This window comes from Sapajus apella, unplaced genomic scaffold (assembly GCF_009761245.1).
Source record: "Sapajus apella isolate SASKATOON/1434 unplaced genomic scaffold, GSC_monkey_1.0 scaffold11, whole genome shotgun sequence".
NCBI classification, from domain to species: domain Eukaryota; kingdom Metazoa; phylum Chordata; class Mammalia; order Primates; family Cebidae; genus Sapajus; species Sapajus apella.
The window spans coordinates 3,595,946-3,618,926 of record NW_022436951.1 but is presented as its reverse complement, the minus strand read 5'-3'; the positions used below and the strand labels follow the sequence as shown (position 1 = coordinate 3,618,926).

At 40.0% G+C, this 22,981-nt stretch overlaps 1 protein-coding gene across 3 annotated transcripts in view; it reads right to left on the bottom strand.

The window, feature by feature from the left end:
- FYB1 (FYN binding protein 1) overlaps window positions 1-22,981 on the bottom strand; it is a 172,777-nt gene that overhangs the window by 110,943 nt on the left and 38,853 nt on the right. Inside the window, exons 1-2 of one of the 3 annotated variants that reach the window (XM_032278894.1) lie at window positions 7,809-8,540; window positions 6,304-6,421 (exon numbers count right to left, since the gene is read on the bottom strand). The exons of 1 other annotated variant lie outside the window; for it this stretch is intronic. The gene's annotated coding sequence lies outside the window, so the exon portion shown is untranslated. Of the gene's footprint in view, window positions 1-6,303; window positions 6,422-7,808; window positions 8,541-22,981 lie in introns of those variants that run through there. One more of the 3 variants, XM_032278893.1, reaches the window with a different exon arrangement.

Here is a 22,981-nt window from a genome sequence, read left to right as displayed (position 1 = left end):
TATACATTAGAAATGGAAGGCTATGGAAGATTCCACAGAGAGAAATGGATAATATTTTGAAACCTCACTCTACAGACTATGACAGTGTGAATATCATCCCTCCACTCTAACGCTCCCTGTTGTTCCCATTTCATTTCTTCTCCTTTTGAGCTTTGAAGAAAATGCAGTCAGTATTTAGTAATCGAGATTAAATAATATAAGCATCTCATACCTCTTAACTCACTTTGTCTGATAACTGCACAGTTACAAGACTCTGCCATGAGATGAGCATCTTCTCTCACCTTGGTCATCATGGCAGTCTTCACTTTGGGTTGCACTTTCTCTTGTTAAAATTATATTTTCAATTTCAAGTTTTCCATGTGTTCATTCTTCCCTTAGCACCCAGCCACTCTCTTTTCCCAGGCATGCTTCTCTTTCCAAAGCATTTCATTGCTTCAGCTGCTCTGGGCTCTCACTTGTCCATTCATTCATGAATTAATTCATTTTCTTCTGAGTGTTCTAGAGACTCCTTGCCTATGTGCTAAATCTAGCATGTGGCACTTTGCCATGATATAGATTAACATACGTGCTTTACTAAAATCACTTTTCTTGGCGAACAAATCACCTTTACACACCCGCTGCCAAAAAAACCCCTAAACTCTACGTATACTCATATAATTATAAAAAATTCTAGAGTTTAATAGTTTATACCTATGCCTAATTTCATTATTAAACTAATAATCACACGTTAAAATAAAATTTCACTTATCTCATTTAATCCTCCCAAAGCCTGGTTAGTTCTTAGTGTTGTTAATATATAAGCATAAACTGAGTCACCTAAGCTATAGCAAGTGGTAGGATGAGAACCAAACCTAGGGCCTGATTCTAAATTCTGTGCTCACCCTATATGCCGTAGGAACCATGACTTTCATTGTCTTTCTCATGTAGTTACTAGTTAGAGTTTAATTTCTCATACTCAAAACTTTGGCAGTTTCTTATTCTAATACAAAATGTTTTCAGCTAACTCTAGCAATTGACCTCCTGCCCAAGAATCCCTCATCACTGCAAGGGATGTGACAATGTTTGTCCTACTTATGTTGTGATCCTGGCAGATCTAAGATGAGCAAGGAGACAGAGCAAGACATAGGGTTTCTAGGGCTCAAGGACAAAACAGCCTGATTGACTTTACAACATCATGGGGAATCTAAAAAGGGGAAACAGCTAAGAGAAGACAAACAATTCCGTATGTTTTAAAAGACGTCTAGTCTGTGTGTGTGTGTTGGTATGGGGGTGGGGTGTTTAGGTAGATGACTATATTAGGGCTTTTTAAGCCCAACCCTGCTTCCAAACAGCTGCCCCCTGGAGTTGGTTACACGAACCATCTACTGGTAGTGTAGAGTCTCAGGATGGTTTTTAGAAAATACTGAATGGCTTTTAGAAAAATACTACTTCACATCCATTTACATGGCTATAATTTTTTTAAAAAGCAGAAAATAACAAGTGTTGGACAGGATTTGGGGAAATTGAACTCTGGTGCACTGCTGGTGGGAATGTAAAATAATACAGCTGCTGTAGAAAACAGTATGGTGGTTCTTCAAAAAATTAAACGTAGAATTACCATATGATCATATGATCCAACAATTCCACTTCCAGGTATATACCCGAAAGAATTGAAAACCACGTAAATGGATGTGAAGTAGTATCTCATTTTGATTTAAATTTTTAATTAAAAGAAAAATCTATCTAGAAATAATAGATGACTCTCTTTGTGGTACTTTCATTCTTTTGAAAATCATTTAGTATTTAGAAAAGCACAGCACAGGAAAGGGTTTTGGTGTGTTTCATTTTTTTGTTGTTCTTTGAACTAACCAAAGATGTTAACACTTCTTTCACTTTTTTATTCAGACAGAAGTTATTATATATAAATGCATTCTTATCAATCTGACTTTTGCCAAGGAACTTCCCAAATTATAACTTCTTTCTCCTGTAGTATCTGTTTATGCCCCTTTTCAACCACCCTCTGGTAATAAGTTTGAAGCTGCAGCCAAATGAACAATTAGCACCATCTCAGGCAGACTATGAATGAACCAGAATGATGTCCTGAGACTCTACACTACCAGTAGATGGTTCGTGTAACCAACTCCAGGGGGCAGCTGTTTGAAACCAGGGTTGGGCTTGAAAAGCCCTAATATAGTCATCTACCTAAACACCCCACCCCCATACCAACACACACACACAGACTAGATGTCTTTTAAAACATACGGAATTGTTTGTCTTCTCTTAGCTGTTTCCCCTTTTTAGATTCCCCATGATGGTGAAAGTCAATCGGGCTGTTTTGTCCTTGAGCCCTAGAAACCCTATGTCTTGCTCTGTCCTCTCACTCATCTTAGATCTGCCAGGATCACAACATAAGTAGCACAAATGTCACATCCCTTGCAGTGACGAGGGATTCTTGGGCAGGAGGTCAATTGCTAGAGTTAGTTGGAAAACATTTTGGATTAGAATAAGAAATAATAATAGAGTTTAAAGGAAAACAAAAACAAAGTTTTGAGTATGAGAACTTAAACTCTAACTAGTAACTACATGAGAAAGACAATGAAAGCAGAAAATAACAAGTGTTGGACAAGATTTGGGGAAATTGAATGCTGGTGCACTGCTGGTGGGAATGTAAAATAATACAGCTGCTATAGAAAACAGTATGGTGGTTCTTCAAAAAATTAAGCATAGAATTACCATATGATCCAACAGTTCCACTTCCAGGTGTATACCCAGAAGAACTGAAAGCAGAGCCTTGAACAGATATATGTAGATTCATGTTGATAGTAGCATAATTTATAATACCGAAAGGTGAAAGCAACCCAAGTGTCTGTTGATGGATAGATGGATAAACAAAATGAGGTTTGTAATACAATGGAATGTTATTCAGTCTTAAAGAGGAAGGAAATTCTGACATGTGCTATAACATGGAGAAAGCTTGAAGATATTACACTAAATGAAATAAGCCAGTCACGAAACAACAAGTATTGGCCAGGTGCCGTGGCCCCTGCCTGTAATCCCAGCACTTTGGGAGATCGAGGCGGTGGATCACTTGAGATCAGGAGTTCGAGACCAGCCTGGCCAACATGATGATACACCGTCTCTACTAAAAATACAAAAATTAGCCCCGTGTGGTGTTGCGTGCCTGTAATCCCAGGCTACCTGGCAGGCTGAGGCAGGAGAATCTCCAGAACCTGGGAGGCAGAGGTTGCAGTTAGCTGAGATCGTGCCACTTCACTCCAGCCTGAACAACAGAGCAAGACTCTTGTGTCAAAAACAAAAACAAAAAATAAATAAAAAACACCGAAAAACAATATTGTGATTTCACTTATATGAGGTACCTAGAGTAGTCAAATTCATAAACACAGAAAATAGAATGGTGTTGCCAGGGGCTGGGAGGAGGAGGGAATACGCAATTAGAGTTTAATGGACATAGACTTACAGTTGGGGAAGATGAAAAAGTTCCTGGAATCGATAGTGGCAATGTTTGCACAACAATGTGAATGTATGTATTGCCACATTTTACCCTTATAATGAATGTAATGGCACATTTTACATTATATATATTTTGCCACAATAAACAATTCAGTAAGAATGTTAAAAAACAGTATTTGAAAAATTATATATTTAAATTAAATGTAACAGTGGATCAATGTCAAACATCTAATATGAATAAACATAAAAAATCCATTTGAGAAATATAAGCACAATTCTCACTGTCTAGGTTTTTTTTTTTTTTTGACTGATAGGGTAAATAAAAGTATTTTGAATGGTTTTCCTTGAGATGACGTTGGAGAAATAACGAGAAGCACATTGTGTGGTAGGATGACCCTGGGGGACTTTTTTTTAAAGCATCGCTTGCTGTGTGGCCCAACCCATCCTGCTGTGCTCCTCTCAGGGATCTCTAGGGGGACTCGCCAGCCCAGCCAGCCAGGGGTGCAAGGAGGAGAATGTGGCATCCTGTGGTGTATTCAGAGGCAAACATTATTAAAAACCAGTGGGATCCTGGATCTGTCTTACTCTGATCCTCACATCTTTATTGATCAATTACTACCAGAAGAGTGGCAGAAATTCAGTGGCAAGGACTGGGGCACCTTTTGGAGGTGGTATCCTGATTTAGCACGAGTGAACAGGATTAGAGTGCAGATGTTGGTTGCTTGTCCATAAATTTTGCCCATATATATGCCAAAAAGACATGCCCATGTATCAGAACCTGTGAATGTGATTTTATCCGGAAAAAGGGTCTTTGTAGGTGTAATTAAGGATCATGCCATGGACTCATTCTGGGTTATCTAGGTAACACTACATCCAATGACAAGTGTCCCTACAAGATACAGAAGAAGAGGGAAGGGCCATTTCACAAGAGAGAGGTTTTAGTGATGCAGCCACAAGCCATGGAATCCCTGGAGCCATCCGAAGCTGGAAAAGGCCAGGAATGAATCCTCCCCTAGAGCCTTCACGGGAGCAGGGTTCTGCTGACACCTTGAGTTTGGACTTCTGGCCTCCAAAACTGAAGGAGAAGAGATTTCTGTTGCTGTAAGTTGCCTAGTTTGTGGTACTTTGTTATAGAAGCCACAGGAAAATAATACACACCCTTACAAAGCTCCCAAATTACCTTTATCGTGTGTGTAATACAATTTTTAATATTGTGTATATTTATATTCACATATATTAGAAATCTCTAATATAAAAATAGTGGTATGTATATAGCTAAAATTCTTCCTGCAGCTCCCTCATTTGTTCACTCTTTTGTTTGTTTGTTTTTACATTTTAAGTTGTCTCTGGGATACACGTGCAGGTTTGTTACACAGGTAAATGCGTGCCATGGCGGTTTGTCGCACCTCTTAACCCATCACGTAGGTATTAAGCTCTGCATGCATTAGCTATTTATCATGATGCTCTCCCTCCGCCTGCCTCCCAACAGGCCCCAGTGTGTGTTGTTCCCCTCCTTGTGTTTGTGCTGGATTTCTACAAATGTCCAAGGGTCTATGTGGATGGAGTTTAGGAAGAAGGAAAGAAAAATTGTTCCATGATTAGTTTTTGCTGCACCACCATTTGTTGCCGTATCAGAGGTGACATCCCAGCTGGGATTATCCCTGGCTTGGAAAGACTGAATTGGGATTAGTCACAGGCAGCAGGTGAGCTTTGGTGGCATTTTACCTGCACTTAGAAGCAAAGTCATTTACTGCTCTGACCAACTCACATGGCACAGGCTGCAGCCACATGACTAGTGAAGTATGTATTGACTTTATAGAGCTAAATGGCTTTCCTGGTTTCTTGTCTGTTTAAAGAGGCTGGTTAGTAGAGGCAGGAAAATAAGCCTCTACTGAGCTTTCCAAATTTTTCAGAGAAACCCCAGACTAGTTTCTGATAGGGAAATATTCCTTGATGTCCAGAGCTTCCCACTGGATTTTCATTCCTGCCCAAAGATATTCTTGGTTTATTCCTAGTGGCCAATAGAGACCATTCTAGCAATCACTTCTTATCAGTCAGCAACCACATAATTAATACCTGGGACATGCTTGGCCCTGGGCTTTGGTAAAAAGAAAGGAGACACCAATGGGCCTTAAAAATAGAACAATTTCAGTTGGAAGCCTGTGAAAGGCTTAGAATCACAACAATTGAGAAATTTAAAAAAGAAAAAGAAAAAAACAATAAACATCAGCGAACCAAGGTCCTTCATTTTACAGAAAAGAAACCTGGTAAGGGGTCTAAGGTCATACAGCTGGGCTAACATCTCGTCTCTCCCTTGCCCATCCTCTGAGCTTTCCACTGCGCTATGCTGCCTGACCTGTGGGGTACCAGCTTCTACAGCAGCTTACTCTTAAAAAACAGTCACAACAAGAACAGAGGGTAACCCAGATTGCCGTCCGTGCCAGGTGCTGTGTTAGGTGATGATGCTGTCATCACTTCATAACAGATCTACGGAGACGCTGCTGTTATACGCATTTGACAGATAAAGAAACGGAGTCATGGAACCATTTAGGAGCTTGCCCAGCTGGTGCATGGCAGAGCCCACCTTCAAGCTCAGGATCTTGATTCTGGAGCATGTCTTAACCTCAACCTCTGGAATCACAGCCTAAACCTGCCAGCGAGCCATGGTTCACTCTTGTTCTTAGAAATGTTCCCTTAAAGGCAGCCTCTAGTAACACCTCAGAAAAAAGAAATACCATTTCTACATCCCTGATCTCTCTCTCTCTTGTTAACATATTATATAAATGGTGGAAAATGTGATTTTTAAAGCACTTTGAGGCTGGTAAAAGCTTTAAAGCCACCGCCTGCACTTACTTTTTGGACCACTAGATGTCAGTGTGATTGCTCTATGAAGCAGCCGTAACTTCCAAGATGCAGCATTGCCCCAGAAATCAGCTGCGACAGCTTCCAAGCCTCTGGACTCCAGCAGAAGCTGGGGGAAATTTGAAACCCAATGGTAGTAAGCAAATGATGGACACGATAATCAGGCAGTGTGGATTCCAATCTTTAGAATAATTTCTCAAGGGAAATGAAATCCTTTTTAGCCTTTCCTTTTTGAAACAGATGGCCAACTTTTTCATGGTGTGCCTCACATGCACCATAACTCCTTTGATATCCATGATCACCTTTAATGGCGCATCATAAAACATGTGGTTTTATTGGAAAGAGCAACCTTATCCTCCTCCTCCTCACCTATCATTTATGATTAATTTCTTAAGGCATTGGACTATTTGAAGTGAGTGTGTCTCACCATGTGTGGGAATATTTTGCTCTACCTAAAACCTCCTCTGGCATTTTCATAGCATGGGCAGAAAAGCACAGCCACAATTTCGCTCTTCTGGTGATAAAACCATGTTTTCCACACAGAATTATTTGTATTTAATGCCAAAATATTGAAAATGGCGAATATTGATAATCTATTATTTTATATTAGTATTCAAAAAGTGTACATAGTTTTATCCCCTCAACAACTCCATGAGATAAGTTATGCTATTATCCCCATTTTCAGATGAGAAAACTGAGACACAGAGAGATTAAGTGGCTCTCCCAAAGTCACACAGCTAATAGAAGGTAGAGTCAGAGGTCCATTTCCTTTTATGCTTCACTGAAAATCTAGTTAAAAGGAAGGGAAAAGGCCTTGTGAATTTTTCAGAAGAATCAGCAATGTATACAAGAGGGTCAAAGGCTCTGATGAAAATTTGGAGTTACTCGTTGCTTTGAAAGGCCTCCTTGGCTGATCTGCAGCTGTTTGTCATCATTTATTCAGTTTGCCAGTATTCCTTCTGAGAATATAGAGTTGACGGTGGTATAGTCCCTTTCTTTAGTGTGTAGAAATCTCACATGAATCCTCGCCCCTTGCCAGATCTTAAGGTTTGGAGGCAATTGAAAGTTGCTCTTTCTCATCAAAAGGACGGACACATGTTTGTCAGGAATCAGGATGAAATAAATCATCTGTGCCCAGCTCTGCTGGCAATAGAACCTTGTTTCTGGTTTCATTGCAAAACATTATTTAACACTGGTGGCACCAGAGGTTGCAACAAGAACACACGAGAGGCCATTTCCAGTTACGAAAGAGCAAGTGACAGACACATTCCCCGCTACATTTTTATCTGCTTATCATCCTCTTGGCTACAATGAGGCTGAGTTTTAGTGTCTCATGTTCATTTCTTTTGCTATTTTCCAACAGAACATGCATTTCCTTCAGTTATTCAACTAGCACAGCCTGTGCTGTCAGAATCTGGAAGTGGTGCTTTTTTCCTTCCATAAAAATTTATACATTTATTTGAAAGAAGAATTTACACATTTAGTATAGCTGTTACCTGACTCCTGCAGAATAAGGCGGGAGGATGGCCTGCTTTAGTAGATGTTCCTGGGCCAGCGCCGGGACCCCACTCACTTTTGGCTGTTGCACCTGCTCTGCATGTGGAACTTAAGAACTGCAGTGCTTTCTGATGCCTGGCAGGGGTTTGTCCAGAGCAGTGGTTCAGTGAGCCACACCTCCCTCCCCCAACCAGCAGAACTTAGACAAGAAAATTTCTATTATGTCCTCAGGATATTGAGTAAGAAGGAGGGGAAAGGGGAACTTAAAACTGTCTGTTCAGCCTGGATACTTCTGCTGACATTCCCACCAAGCATGTGATATTTAAAAGAGTAAAACCAAAACAAGGTTCTCCTGCCTGCCACAATGTTTACTCAAGAGGAAGAAGCTGTAAGTTCTTTGGTCCCATAATCTTCCCACACACCCGGGGTGTCGCCTGCAGTGAGGCCAAGGTGCGATGCTTACAATTAGAAAGGTCCACTGGAACATCTGGAATATTTGGAATCTAACTGCACCTGAGCTCAGGAGGTAAAGTGGGGTGCCTGACCATGTCAGTTGAAGGGTGGTCACACATGTGCTGGAAAGTTCACTAGACTCACTCTGTCAGCTCTCTGTTAGAATATTCTTTAGCTGGAAGAAATGGAGTATTTACATGATAATCCATGTTAAAAGACTTTCATTGGGGCTGAGCATAGTAGGTTATGCCTGTAATCTCAGTACTCTGGAAAGGTGAGGCAGGAGGATTGCTTGATACCAGGAGTTTGAGAACAGCCTTGACAGCGTGGTGAGACCCTGCCTCTACAAAAATACAAAAATCAGCCAAGTGTGATTGTGCATGCCTGTAGCCTCAGACACTTGGGAGGCTGAGGTGGGAGGATTGCTTGAGCACAGGAATGCAAGGCTCGAGTGAGCTGTGATTGCACCACCATTGTTCCCCAGCATGAGTTAACAGAGCAAGATCCTGTTTCAAGGAAACAAAAGGAAGGAAGGAAGGAAGGGAGGGAGGGAGGGAAGAAAGAAAAAGAAAGAAAGGAAGGAAGAAAGAGAGAGAGAGAGAGTGAGGGAGGAAGGGGGGGAAAGAAAGACAGAAAAAGAAAAAAGAAAAGAAAGAAAAGGAAAAGGAAAAGGAAAGAAAACCCTCAAAACAGAGGCTACCATTGGGACTAAATGAGATTTTAACAAATTGTGGTTGTGAAATTAACCTCCCCTACCTTCCTTCTACTCATTCATTCATAAACATCAAACTCTGTGTGGGTCAAGCACTTGCCAAGACTAGCAAAACGGAGAAGACAAGGCTTTTCCTCTTAGTGGCTTATGATCTTACAAACGTTATGCCAGAGATGGTCACTTTTCTCCTGGTATGATTTTCCCTTCTTACAGAGTAGTGGGGTCCGCAAACTATGACCCACGTGCCAAATCTGGCCTGCGGCATGTCTTCTACAGACCTCAAGCTAAGAATTTACATTTTTTAAGAATTGTAAGAAAAGGGAGAAGAAGCTAAGGAAGACAATGACGATAACAATGATGACGATGTGGCTGAGACTGTATACGGCCTGAAATATTTACATCTAGTCCTCTGCAGAAAAAGTTTGCCAAAAGTTTAAGACGCTTATTCTATCCTAAGAGATCTCTGGCTTTTTACCTGGCCCACAGCTACACAGGAAAAGACATTTTCTAGTCCCTCTTGCTGTTAGATTTGGCCATATGGTTAAGTTTTAGTCAATGGGATCTATGGAGATGGGGTCTATGTAGCTTCTTGGTGGTGCCCTAGAGGAGGGACCTATCATGCTTTCCCCTCCCTGCTGGCTGGGATGCTGCGGGGGCCTGAGCTCTTCTGGTCCATGATGACTGAGGTAACACTCCAGGAAGAGTCAGAGTTAGAAAATAGAAGGACCTGGCCCCCGGCAGAAGAGACAACCCCATCATTGCTGGATTTTGCTAGATGGTTCTAAATAAGGGAACAGGAGGAAAGACATTTAACTTTTAAAAATCAGTGTTACGTTGCGTCTCTTTTGCTGCAACCAAACAGTATTATAACCACTATAGGGATAGACACTACATAACCAACCATGACATGCTGTGACGAGTGTTAAGCTCCAAGTATGAATAAAGGTCTCTGGAAATACCCAGGAATATGCAAGTCCTACTTTGTCACGGCAGAAGATTTGAGGAAGACCTTACCTAACATGGGACAGTCGATTTTGGGCCACGAAGGAAGCCTAATTGGAATTTAGGATTACTTTTTTTCCTTCTCCCCTCGGCCAACCTCTCTCAGATGGCCAGAACAAAACAAAACAATCTACCCAAAGCAATCCACATGCCCTGCCTTCGTGGAATGTACTGCCCACCTCTCCTTTTTCACCTGGCTAACCCCTGCTCATGCTCCAAAGCCCAGTGTAGATATTATCTCCTTTTGAACTTTCTCCCACAAGACTGGGTAAGGGCTTTCAAGCTCTGGCCTCTTGTATTCTCTTTAAATTGTTGGAGACATGTCTGTTTTTCTCACTAGAGCATGAGTTCCTTAAGGGTTGGTAGTAACTGTGACTTATTTGTCCTGGATTTCTAGCTTCTAGTACATTGCCTGGCACACAGAAGGCACTTTATAAGCATTGAATAAATTAATTTATTAGAGGCCAAGGGCAGCTTTCTGCTTTGTGGGGCTGCTGCTGTTTTTTCAATGCATGTGTCCTAGGAAAGGAAACGTGAGCCTAGCAATTTATATCTCTCAGCCTGTGTATACTAAAAGCATATACATTTATAAAAGTTCATTTTCCAAAAAAGCAGAAAAGAAATGTACACATTTAGAAAGTTTTAAAAAATTGGAAGTTTCAATTGATGTGAATAGTATGTATGCTTAGTGTCTGAAAAGTTTTCAAGATTTAATAAAAACAACTAAAATGCCATATGGTGAGTTTAGTAACATGATGGTATGTTTCCAAAATAAGTGGAAGTATAGATACTTGCTCAAATTTATCTTATTTTGAGCATTTCTTAATACATAATAATAAATACTCATTTTTCTATTTTAATAAAATCTTTACTCACAAAGGAAAATTTGTGCAATAATACTATTTGATTACAGCAAGATGATGATGCTGATAATTATAGTTTATTCTCCCAATGTCACTCTGTGTTATGTGTTTTATAATCAATAAAAGAGGGCACAACACGCACTGGGGCCTGTCCGAGGGGGACAGTTGGAAGGAGAGCATCAGGAAACCTAGCTAATGCATGCCGGGCTGAGGACCCAGGTGATGCGTTGGTAAGGGCAGCAAACCACCATGGCACATGGTTACCTATGTAACAAACCTGCACATCCTGCACATGTACCCTGGAATTTAAAATTTAATTTAATTTAATTTTAAAATAAAAAATTTTAAAAAGCAAAAGCATTGCTTTCAATGCAAACCTGTTTCATGCATGCTTTGGCTCATGCAACCAATTTCTGAACCGGCAAATTAATGTAAGACATTTAAGACACTGTGTAGTATGTACTAGTATTTTCCCCTTTCATTTAGAGGAAAATATAAAAATATGAGGAGCATATTTTCCTTTACATATAATTATTCTTGAGATGGTGTTAACAGAAGATGAAGTTGGAAAGAATCACTTGTATTATGTTTCTAAAGGAAACCAATAATGTAATATTAAGTTATTATTTGAATATGAAGTTTTCATTATTTTTGTGGCTATTCACTAAAGGCCTTCATAAATTACAGGGAAACCTGAGTAATTAAATTAAAAAAAAATCATTCAAAGGCTTCTTAAATAAAGTTTTTGGTTTTACATCTGCTACAGAATCCTAGCTAACACCTCAGTGTTTCTGGATATTTTATTAAATGTTTAGAGCTTCCACCGCCCCATGCAAAAGTAATTCTAAGCAAATGATGAATGTCTCAATGAATAGCTCATTCTTTGTGGACATGAAAACTAGGCTGCCATTTCCCTATCCTGTGCAGCTGTATTGTGCAACACAAGGAAATAAAGCCCTAGGTAAGAGAGCTAGAGTTGCAGGGGGGTGTAGTAGAGATGGAGAAGGTCAGCTTATTCTCAACTCACTACTCCAAATATCAAATATCCATTTCTGATATCAGAATTTCTGTCTTATAACCCAGCCCAAATTTCCTACTGTCCCTGTCGCATCCCACACTCCCCTCTTCTCCAGGTTGAGAAACCCTACCCCGTGCAGACTGCTCAGTATAATGACGACTTTGAGGCGTCAGCCTGTTCATGCCTATCACTTGTCAATATGCTTGCTTCTCTGTCCTCTAAATTAAATATTGTATTATTTAATTATTTAATTATTGTTGTATTTATTAGCAATTATATTTCCCACAATTAAAAAAATGATAGGATTAATATTCTCAAAGAAGTAAATAGCATGGTGCTGATGGCCATTCCAGCCAACCTTCAAGGAAAGGTGACGATCTGGTTCTGGTGGCCAAACCAGCTCTGCTGTGCCAGTTAAAAGCCTCCAGTGGGCCAGGCACGGTGGCTCACGCCTGTAATCCCAGCACTTTGGGAGTCTGAGGCAGGCGGATCATGAGGTCGAGAAATCGAGACCATCCTTGCCAACATGGTGAAACCCCGTCTCTACTAAAAATACAAAAATTAACTGGGCGTGGTGGCATGCGCCTGTAGTTCTAGCTACTCGGGGTGCTGAGGCAAGAGAATTGCTTGAACCCGGGAGGCGGAGGTTGCAGTGAGCAGAGATTGCACCACTGCACTCTAGCCTGGCGACAGAGCCAGACACCGTCAAAAAAAAAAAAAAAATCCTCCAGTGACTTACTCAGAAAACAAATCATGAATAGGTTTTAAAGTGAAATGATTTGTCCTCCAACCAGCCTTTAGCACAGTCCTGAGGGTTTCCCTTACTACAGGGATTGGGTGTCCTGTGAAGATGGATGGGAAAGGGCTGCCACCTTCTGCTTGCTCACCAAGGGAGTGGCTTCCCAGGCTTCGCCACTGCTCCAGACTAATGAGCAGCAGATGAAGCTCCTATGAGTCCATGCCTTTTGGAAGCTTGTGGTTGCCCTGCCAATATATGCTGGGTTGTCAAGAGCTCTGTCTTTAAGCCAATCACATCTTGATCACAGTTCATTAAAGGTGTGTATTCCTCTAGTGAGCTCATTGTCTGTTGTCAGAAATCACTCAGTGCCCAAACACATGTATTACATTATGAATATACTTAACCATTATAAAATACAAACAAAAATAGAAAATAAAAGAGATTTTTAAAATATAGGATTTCTGACAATTTCTCTTCATGCCCAATGAGCTGTGTCTTGAACCCTCCTCCTGAGATATTCACTTTATTTTGGAGGCAACTGATAAAAAGAGTGGACGGAGAAAATCATGGCACTAGAAGTAGGCAAAGCATACAGGGATTTTTCAACAAAACTACAGTGCTCACCACTGGTTGGTTCCACTTTTTTAATAGCGTTAACAAGTTCCTTTGTTCAGCATGCAAGTGTGTACCAAGCCCACAGTCTGATCCAAGGCTTGTTTCATCACAGCATTTTGTCCCGGCTGCAGGCCTCTCATGGGTCCCTGGTGCACATTTCTGAATCTCTCTTTATTGCTCTCCTGCCTGTTAGACATTCAGGTGGAAATGTCCGTTATGTAGCCACCTTCTGTAGCCACATTTCAGTATTGTGTAGATGTCACCTGTTGGACATTCAGGTGGAAATGTCCCTTATGTATAATGAATGTCCAGCAGGCACCATCTACACAAGACTGAAATGTGAGCTGAGGATCAGCTTTAGACTCCTTTCTCTGACTCGCACGCTCATGTCTAATCCGCATGTCCTGTTGCTCCTGTCTCCCAAGTGTTGTTTGAAGCCAGGCTTTTCCCTCCTGTCTCAGTGCACTACCTTCATCACTTCCTGCCTCTTTAACTGCAATGGCTTCTTATGGAATTGTTCTGCTTCTAATCCTTTCTTTGCAGCACTGTCAACATGATCTTCCTGTGATCAACTGGACGATGTTTGCTTAAGCCTTTCACTAGCTCTCCAAACTTTTAGGAAAAAAAATCAACTCTTTAAGAGTACATACCACTTTGGGAGGCCGAGACGGGTAGATCACAAGGTCAAGAGATCAAGACAATCCTGGCCAACATAGTGAAACCCCGTCTCTACTAAAATATACAAAATTGGCTGGGTGTGGTGGTGTGCGTCTGCAGTCCCGGCTGCTCGGGAGGCAGGAGAATTGCTTGAACCCGGGAGGCAGAGGTTGCAGTGAGCAGAGCTTGCGCCACTGCACTCCAGCCTCGTGCCTGGCGACAGAGCGAGACTCTGTCTCAAAAAAAAAAAAAGAGTACAAACAAGGGTTTCCTTCATCAGACCTTACCACCTCTTTATTCGCCTGTGGCATTGCTTCTGCTTCTCTTACTGCATGTCTTCTTCCCCATCGTCTTACCCTTTGCTAATCCACGCTTTTTCAAACCCAGCTCGAATTTCACCTCCACCACCAAAGCCTCCTCTGACCCTCTCAAAGTATGTATTGCATCGTATGATAGCATTTTACATCTTGGTTGTACTAGATCTTGTCAGCGGTAGAGTTCACTTCTTAATTTTCCTGTGTGCCTTTAGAATAGTAGTTCTCAAACTTTAGCGTTCATAAGAATAACCATAGGAGACTCTTAAAGTGCAGATTCCAGATTTTGTAGCTTTAGGGTGGCAACTAGTAAACTGCATTTGTAACTGGTTCCTCCTCCAAGTGACTTTCATCTGTCATTCTTAGAGTTTAGTACAGCATCAGGTGCTCAGGGCCTCAATAAATGTCAATGAAAGAAGGGATTCTTTATCTCTTATCTTCCCATGCCTGGTAAGAAAACATACTAATATGTACTGAGGCAAAATCTATATTGACTACACTTTTGTCTGTGGAACTTTTGATAGACTATATCTGGGTGCAGATAATACAACCCACAGCCTAAAACTGGTCTTCACACCTGTTTTGTTCCATCTCTGTGTGTACATACACATATACGTTGATATAAGTTCATACACACATGCACATACATTCATATAAATCAATTAAAAGTAGTTTGGGAAAATGTAAATTGATGGAGAAATTTGTCCAAATTAAAAGATACCAAAGAGATGTAAAAATCAGTGTAATACATAACTCTTGGTTGGATTCTGGTTTGAACAAAAAAAGTTGATAATATAATTTTGGCACAACTGGAGAAATTTCAGTATGGGAAATTAGATGGTATAAGATTATTAGTTTTCATAGGGGATGACAATAGTATTATGGTTAAACTAGAGAATGTCCTTATTCATAGGAGGTGCTAAGATATGTAAGAATGAATTGTCATTTGCACAACTTATATTCAGATGACTTAGGAAATAATTTATACACACACACAATGTGGCAAAACATTAACAATTTGGGTAAATTTCGGTGAAGGGGTTGTAGAATGTGCTGTATTATTGTTTAAGCTTTTCTTTAGATTTTAATTTTTAAAAATGAAAAAAATGGAAACACTAGAGTGATTTCATGTAACCATATAGACTTCTAGCTTTTCAAGAAAGTCTGATTCTCTGATGCAACAAATTACTGGAGCTCTGAAAAGCCTCCGTAGTTTGCTATAATGGCTTCCCTCACTGAGGTCACCTGCCTGACTCCAATAGGCATTTGATTTGAAATCCATGATAGAAAAAACTGAACTCCTTAATAGCACGTATAAGGCTTTCCTTCATCAGGCCTCAACGAGTCATGAGCCTTTGAAATTCTCCCCCTGGTTCTCTTTATAGAATTGTTTCTCTTGAATCCCATCAGATTGACCTAAAATGTTTTTCACTTGGGAAGACCGTTCGCTTTGAGAGAGCTAACTGGGAACTAGGGAACAGAAGGCTTGGAAAAACCAATATGAGCTGTTTCCATTCTTGACACACATATAAAGCCCAGTGCATCTCTCTAAGATCAATCATCAGATTGGAATAAGAGGTGAAAGACTCAGAGGCAAAGGATAACTTTTAACCAGAGCAGTAGTATTATTTTCACTTTCTGACATGTGGGGACCTGGCCATACAAATCAGGATGAATAGAACTACATTTGGTTGGTAGACAAAGAAGTAACCTCAAAGGAAACACAATGAAATCATGACAGAGACTGTCTTTGGGAAGCAGTGGTGAGAAATAGGCCTCAGGAAGAATGATGACTGAATTTCAACTTGATATATATTGTTTATTCTTTTCATATTAAAAAGACTTAAAGCAAAGATGACAAAATCTTGGCCAATTCTTGGTGATGAATACGTTGTTGTTTCTTATATATTCTGTTTTCTCTATTTGTGAAATTTCTCAAAACAAACAAATCAAAACGTGTCTACCCCTCAGGGGACAAAGATAGCTACAGATATTTTGTGCCATGGGCATACTGACTTTGGAAAAGTTGTCACCTGCAGTAATGTGCTGTCAGTTTCTTTCCAGAACTGAAGGAAGTAGAAGTAAAACCATAAGCCTCCAGTTTTCTTGAATACCGTTGAATATTAGGAATCACAGATTTTATTATTTATTTATTTATTTATTTATTTATTGTGATGGAATTTTGCTCTTGTTACCCAGGCTAGACTGCAATGGTGCAATCTTGGCTCACTGCAACCTCTGCCTCCCGGGTTCAAGTGATTCTCCTGCCTCAGCCTCCTGAGTAGCTGGGACTACAGGTGCCTGCCACCATGCCCGGTTAATTTATTAGTAGAGCCAGGATTTCACCATATTGGCCAGGCTGGTCTCAACCTCCTGACCTTGTGATCTGCCCGCTCAGCCTCCCAAAGTGGGGGGTGATTTAAAATTAAAATCTGTGGGCCAGGCCTAGCGGCTTACATGCAGTGGCTCACACGCCACTGTGCCTGGCCCACAGATTTTAATTTTAAATCACCAAGGCTAACATTTTTTAATACTATATTTCCCCATAATTCCCCAGTGGTTAAAGAAAGAGGTTAGCAAAAGAAAATCAAGCCAAAAAAGTACAACATCTTTCTTATATATAAACTTCCATTCCTTTTTTTTTCTTACTGTGAAAGCTAATAAAGCAAGATCTCTGACTTATGATGTAATCTTTCCTCTGTTTTGTTTCTGGAAGCTAGTAAATTTTAAAACACAATTAGAATGTTACAGTTGATGGCCCCTTTGGGATTTTTACCTAAATACAGCTTTCTCTCACTGTAAAATTAGGATGGTTCTTTTGTCCACTATGATTTTTTGCAATACGTGGAAGTAAAATGAGATAGTAACAAGGCTTGTTGTATGGTAGCAGACGACCTCCTCTCTCTATGTGAAGAGTATATCTGCGATCCTATGACTGGTGTCTGTCCTGATTGAATGTCCTGACTTATTGGCCAGAATGGAACTGGGGCTATCAGAAGGAGCCTGGGACTCAGGACCCAGGGAACAGTGGGTGAGTCTTGCAGAAGACAGCGGCCTGCCTGACATCCCTTACTAAGGGATCCATGTAAAACACAGTAGGCTTTTGAGCTTGTTGGGATGGGACTGATGTCCGCCATTACCCAGGTGGAGAAACGCAGAGAAGCTGCTTGCACAAAATGCTAAGCTAATTTGTTATATACACTCATTCTCTGCAGTGTGAACAGAGTGACTATAAAAGAAGAAAACCTGAGGAGAAATCAGCCATTGTCCAGACTTGAATAAAATGACAGTGGAAACTAGTAACTCAAGTGAACTGTAACCATTTGTGGAGTTAGTTGAAACTCTAAACTTTAAGTCTGACCAAGGTGGGTGAGTTGGGGTACATCCTTTGATATTCACTTTTGACATGTATGCCTGCCTTAACTTAGGGATATGATCTGACCTGCTGTATGAAGGTTACATAATAATTGATAGCTACCTTTATTGTGGGATTAACATATTCCAGGCAAAGTGTGCAGAATTTATATAGATTGTCTAGTTTAATCCTCATAATATTGCCAAGGTGATCATTATGCCCATTTTATAGAGAAGGGCACTCAAGTTTAGAGAGATCAAGTTAGTTGCCTAAAAGGCAGAAGAGGTCCTGAAACTTAAGTCTGTATAATGGCCCAGATCCAATTTGTTAAATACACCCCGTGATTCTAAAAGCTGGCTTCACAAGGCTTCACAATAGAATAACCCCGAGGGGTAATTTTACCAAATTCTGATGGCCAGGCCCGTGTGGTTCAATTAAATCAAAGCACTTGGGTGAGGTTCCTGGGTATCTGTATTCTTCAGAGCTCACAGATGATTCAAATTGGCAATCAAGAGTGGGAATCTCTGAAATACTTTATACTGCTTCCAACATAAATAAACTCATCCTAATGTGAGGTAGGCAAAATAATGTCCCACCTCCCAAAAGATGTCCACCTCCCTATCCCAGGAACTGCAAATATGCTACCTTATTTGGCAAAGGGGAATTTGCAGGAAAGCAATTAAGAATCTTAAAATGAGAGGATTACTCTGGATTATTTTGGGAGGACCCAAGTAACCATAGGGTTGTTATACGTGGAAGGAGACGGCAGGAGGGCCAGTGTCAGAGTGATGCAGCTGAGAAAGACTTGATCAACTGTTGTTGGCTTTCAAGATGGAATAAGGCCATGAGCCGAGGAATGCAGGCAGCCTCTGGAAGCTGGAGAGGCAAAGAAACGGAGCCTCCCCCTGAACTTCCAGAGGAAGCACAGCTCTTCTCACACCTCAGAGACTCATTTCAGACTTCTGACCTCCAGACCTATTAGATAATAAATTGTGTTGCTTTAAGCCACCCACTAAATTTATGGTAATTTGTACAGCACATGTGTGTGTGTGTATACTAATATTTGTACAGCATATGTGTGTATACTAACATATATGTAGATGTATGTGTATGTATATGTGTGCACACATACACATGTATGTGTGTGTTTATACATGTATAAACACATGTCACACACATATACACACACATACATCTCCATATAATATTAGTAGAATGAATGGAATGGCTGGTGGTCCCAGGCCAACCATAACAAAAATGGAGCATAATCTTGTGCAAACATCTTTTCATTTGAAAAGGAAACTATACTAAAGTGTTATATCATAATATTAATATTGATTAGAAAAAGGAGGAAGAAATAAAGATAATGAGGAGGAAGAACTATTAATCAAGACGTATTTATTCAGGGAGGCAGTCTGAGGGAATAGGAAAAAGTACTTAGCTCAGAGCGAAAGAGCTCAAGCCACCAGCTTCAGCTGCTGTTGTCCTGGGATTTCTATGTTACTTTGGACAAGTCATGTCCCCATTTCCTGCCTCAAGTCCATGAATTAAATTAGTGAACATATTCAAAAGCACCTGGCACAGTTCTTGGCACATGGCAAGCACAAAATAAATGGTTAGCTAATCTCTTCTCCCGAAATGTACCGAGTACCTTTTGGGTTAAAAAATTTTCTGTTAGGTACTGTGGTCAAAGTTGAATAAGAAAAATATCTCTCAAGAAACCCGAGGCTATTTGGAAAAACACGTGATATATTTCTGGAAAATTCCTACTACAATGACAACTACAGGGTAGTATATTTAAAGCATCAAATAAATAGCCCAGTCATGAGAAATTATTACACATTGGAGTGCTCCTGAAATGCTACTTGAAGAATGGGTAGGATTTTGTGGGCTGACAGACCAGGAGATTAGTGTAAGCAATGGGAGAAAGAGTGCTAAAAAAGAGGTGCTCATATGCTAATTATTTCTCAAAATTTTATGTGGCTAGGAGGTGAACAGAGGTACAGAGAGCTATTTCTCTTCCTCAGAGGGGAGAACTGAGATAGAGAAGTTTAAGTTCCCATTGAGTCAGCAATTCTCAGCTGCACCCTGTCCATTTGGGTTTTGGACATTAGACTGCAGTGCCAACATCAGCCTTGTGGATAATGCCTTTGAAGTGGTGTCTAGGTAAGGCTGACACACTGAAGTAATAATACATTTTTACATAGTGATGGGACTTAAAAAAAATGTGACTGCAAGCATGTTTAAGACAGAAGGGAAGCTGCAGGGATGCGGAAGAATAGTATATCATCAAACTGTGTATCTTAGCTCTGAGCTCTTGAGAAATAGGTCAGTGTAGAGCAATGAACAATGATGAACTTTCTCTGAGCCGAAGGTAAGAGTGACTGAAAGAGCAAGACAGAGAGATATTATTTTCAGAGCATGCATGCACACATACACATTCACACATGCATACCAATCTCCTTTGGTAGTCAGCTTTGATCAAAATGAACATTTCATGTTTGTACAACAAAAGAAGATTTCAAATAAACTTTTCTGGCATCAGGAGCCCATATTGCCTAAAAATATAAGTCACATGAAACTAAAGAAATGAATAAGCCACCAGGAAGATGAGTCAGGGCGGCTCTGGGCACCAGTCTAGCCATTCTCTTTACAATAACCCACAGATGTGCAGCAGGTCTCAGAAACAGTATTCAGGCTACCAACAGACTCCACCCTCCTCTCAAATTGAAATTAAATGCTCATTTAAAGCCATTGTAAGTGTGACATTTTAGCATAAACATTTTATTTTTAAACATTTTTATGCAACTAGAAAGAGCTATCAAATATTTGGCTGGGCAAATAAATGGTTTGGTTTATGAGAAGGAAGTAAGACTTAACGTAGCCTCCAAAAAGCTGCGAGTAATTAGCTGACTGCATGAAGAACCATCGTGAGCATCCTTAGCACAGTCTCCTGGCCAGCTTAGAAACAGGGTTCTATTTGCTTTATTCTTTCTTCAGTTGATCATTGCTTAGGAGTCCAGTTGTTTTATATTTGTATTCACCATCTTCTAGAGCAGTGGTTCTCAACTCTTTGGTTTCAAGACCACTGAATGCTTAAGAATCATTGGCAAATCCCAAAGTGCTTTTGTTAACATTGGCAATAACTGAGAAAACTTTACTTATTAATACATTTAAAATAACAATAAATCAGTACATATTAACATAAAACTTTTATGAAAAATATATTTTCTAAAACAAAACTTTTAGGGAGAGGCATGGAATTGTTTCACATTTTTGCAAATGTCTTTAATATCTGGCATAATAGAAAACAGCTGTATCCTGATGTGTGCTCTGCATTCACTCTGTTATGGCATATCGTTTTGATTGAAATATATAAAGATAGGGTCTCATGCAGATATGTAGTTGGAAAAGGGAAGAATATCTTAATAGCCTTTTCAGATAATTATGTAGTGTCTAGAAAACTCCGCTAAGAACTCATGAGAAAGTGATAACGCAAACGACAAGTAAACAGTAGTATTATTGCGTAGGTGGTTTTGACATTGTGGATTGCCTGAAAGGGACTTGGTGATTCCCAGGCTTCTTTGGATGACATTTTGAGAACCATTGCTCTGGCCTTTGTCTAGCTTAGGTGGGGTTTACTGTTATCTGTGGCTAACTCTTTAAGTAAACTAACTGTGAACTCCATATGCATGATATCTGGCTCTTTTCTAGGTCTTTAAACAGCATCTTCCACTTAGTTCCATAGTCACTGCCCCATCACCACAGCACATGTGTCAGCAAGGCTGATTTTGCATGGAACCATGAAGAGTGTGAGAAAAGGTCACTCATCTAGGCTGTGTTTGTTTTTTAATTGTATTTGTGTTTTTATTAAAATATTACTAACCCTTAAAATGCTTATATCCAGGCAGGGACACACATTTGTGAATGTTTGTTAATTTATAAATATAAAAGTATTTATGATTGTTTTCTGTGGAGCCCATATCCTGGGCAATGTGATTATAGATTTAATCAAATGGTCCTATTGTGTCAAGGAGCTCAGTTCTTGAAATACAAAGAGGCAATTAAAAATCACACAGACGTGGAAGACAGGGTGGCGATTCCTCAAGGATCTAGAACCAGAAATACTATTTGACCCAGCAATCCCATTACTGGATATATACCCAAAGGAATGTAAATCATTCTACTATAAAGACACATGCACACGTATGTTTATTGCAGCACTATTTACAATAGCAAAGACTTGGAACCAACCCAAATGCCCATCAATGATAGACTGGAAAAGAAAATATGGCACATATACACTGTGGAATACTATGCAACCACAAAAAAAGAATGAGTTCATGTCGTTTGTAGGGTCATAAAGGAAGCTGGAAACCATCATTCTCAGCAAACTACCACAGGAACAGAAAACCAAACACTGCATGTTCTTACTCACAAGTGGGAATTGAACAATGAGAACACATGGACACAGGGAGGGGAACATTACACACTGGGGCCTGTCAGGGAGGGAGTAGGGAGCAAGGGGAGGGATAGCACTAGGACAAATACCTAATGCATACAGGGCTTAAAACTTAGATGACGGGTTGATGGGTGCAGCAAACCACCATGGCACGTGTATACCTATGTAACAAACCTGCAGGTTTTGCACATGTATCCCAGAACTTAAAGTATAATAATTTAAAAAATCACACAGTTTATAAATACAAACTCAATAATCAATTAAAATTCCCTGGAATAAAAGAGGCCAATGTAGCTTGTGGGGTAGTGGGATTGTTTCCTGTTCACACTAGAACTAGCAATGGAAGCAAGAAATGATGACTGTCAGAAAGCTTGAGATGAAGAGAAAACAGCAGATAACACCTCAAGGAAATTCAGTTCAGCTTTTTCTCTTTCACGGTCAATACAAGATCTTAAAAATATTTTTCTTGAGAAATGAACAAAGGTGACATTTTTACCCTTTGGGCTTAGAAAGGGGTCAGCACACATTTCAAAAATAAATAACTCTTGACTGATTTGATGCAGATGTCATCCACAGTTGTCCAAGCAGGGACAGAGGGAGTGTCAACAATTTGCTACAGGTTTTCATTTAGCAACTTCATGAATTTAGCAGAATCCATAAAGTGTAGACTACTTTGTTTCTCTTCTTGTTGATAAAATCGTTACTTTCTTTTGTATTATGATGCTAGACACCTGAGTAGATATATAGCAGCTGCCATTTTTATTGTACAAACACACGTTAAGCATTTTTTGAGCATGTATTTGGTGCTAGGTGCTGTACTGAGTGAACAAATGATGAATCATCAGCTGCCGTAAATGAAATCATACATCTTCTATATTTCTCAACAAAACTGTTGATAAGCTTCTAGAGCAGTACTGTGCAGTAGAAATTTTATAGTGATAGAGATGTTCTATTTTGGTGTGGTTCAGTGTGGTAGCCAGTG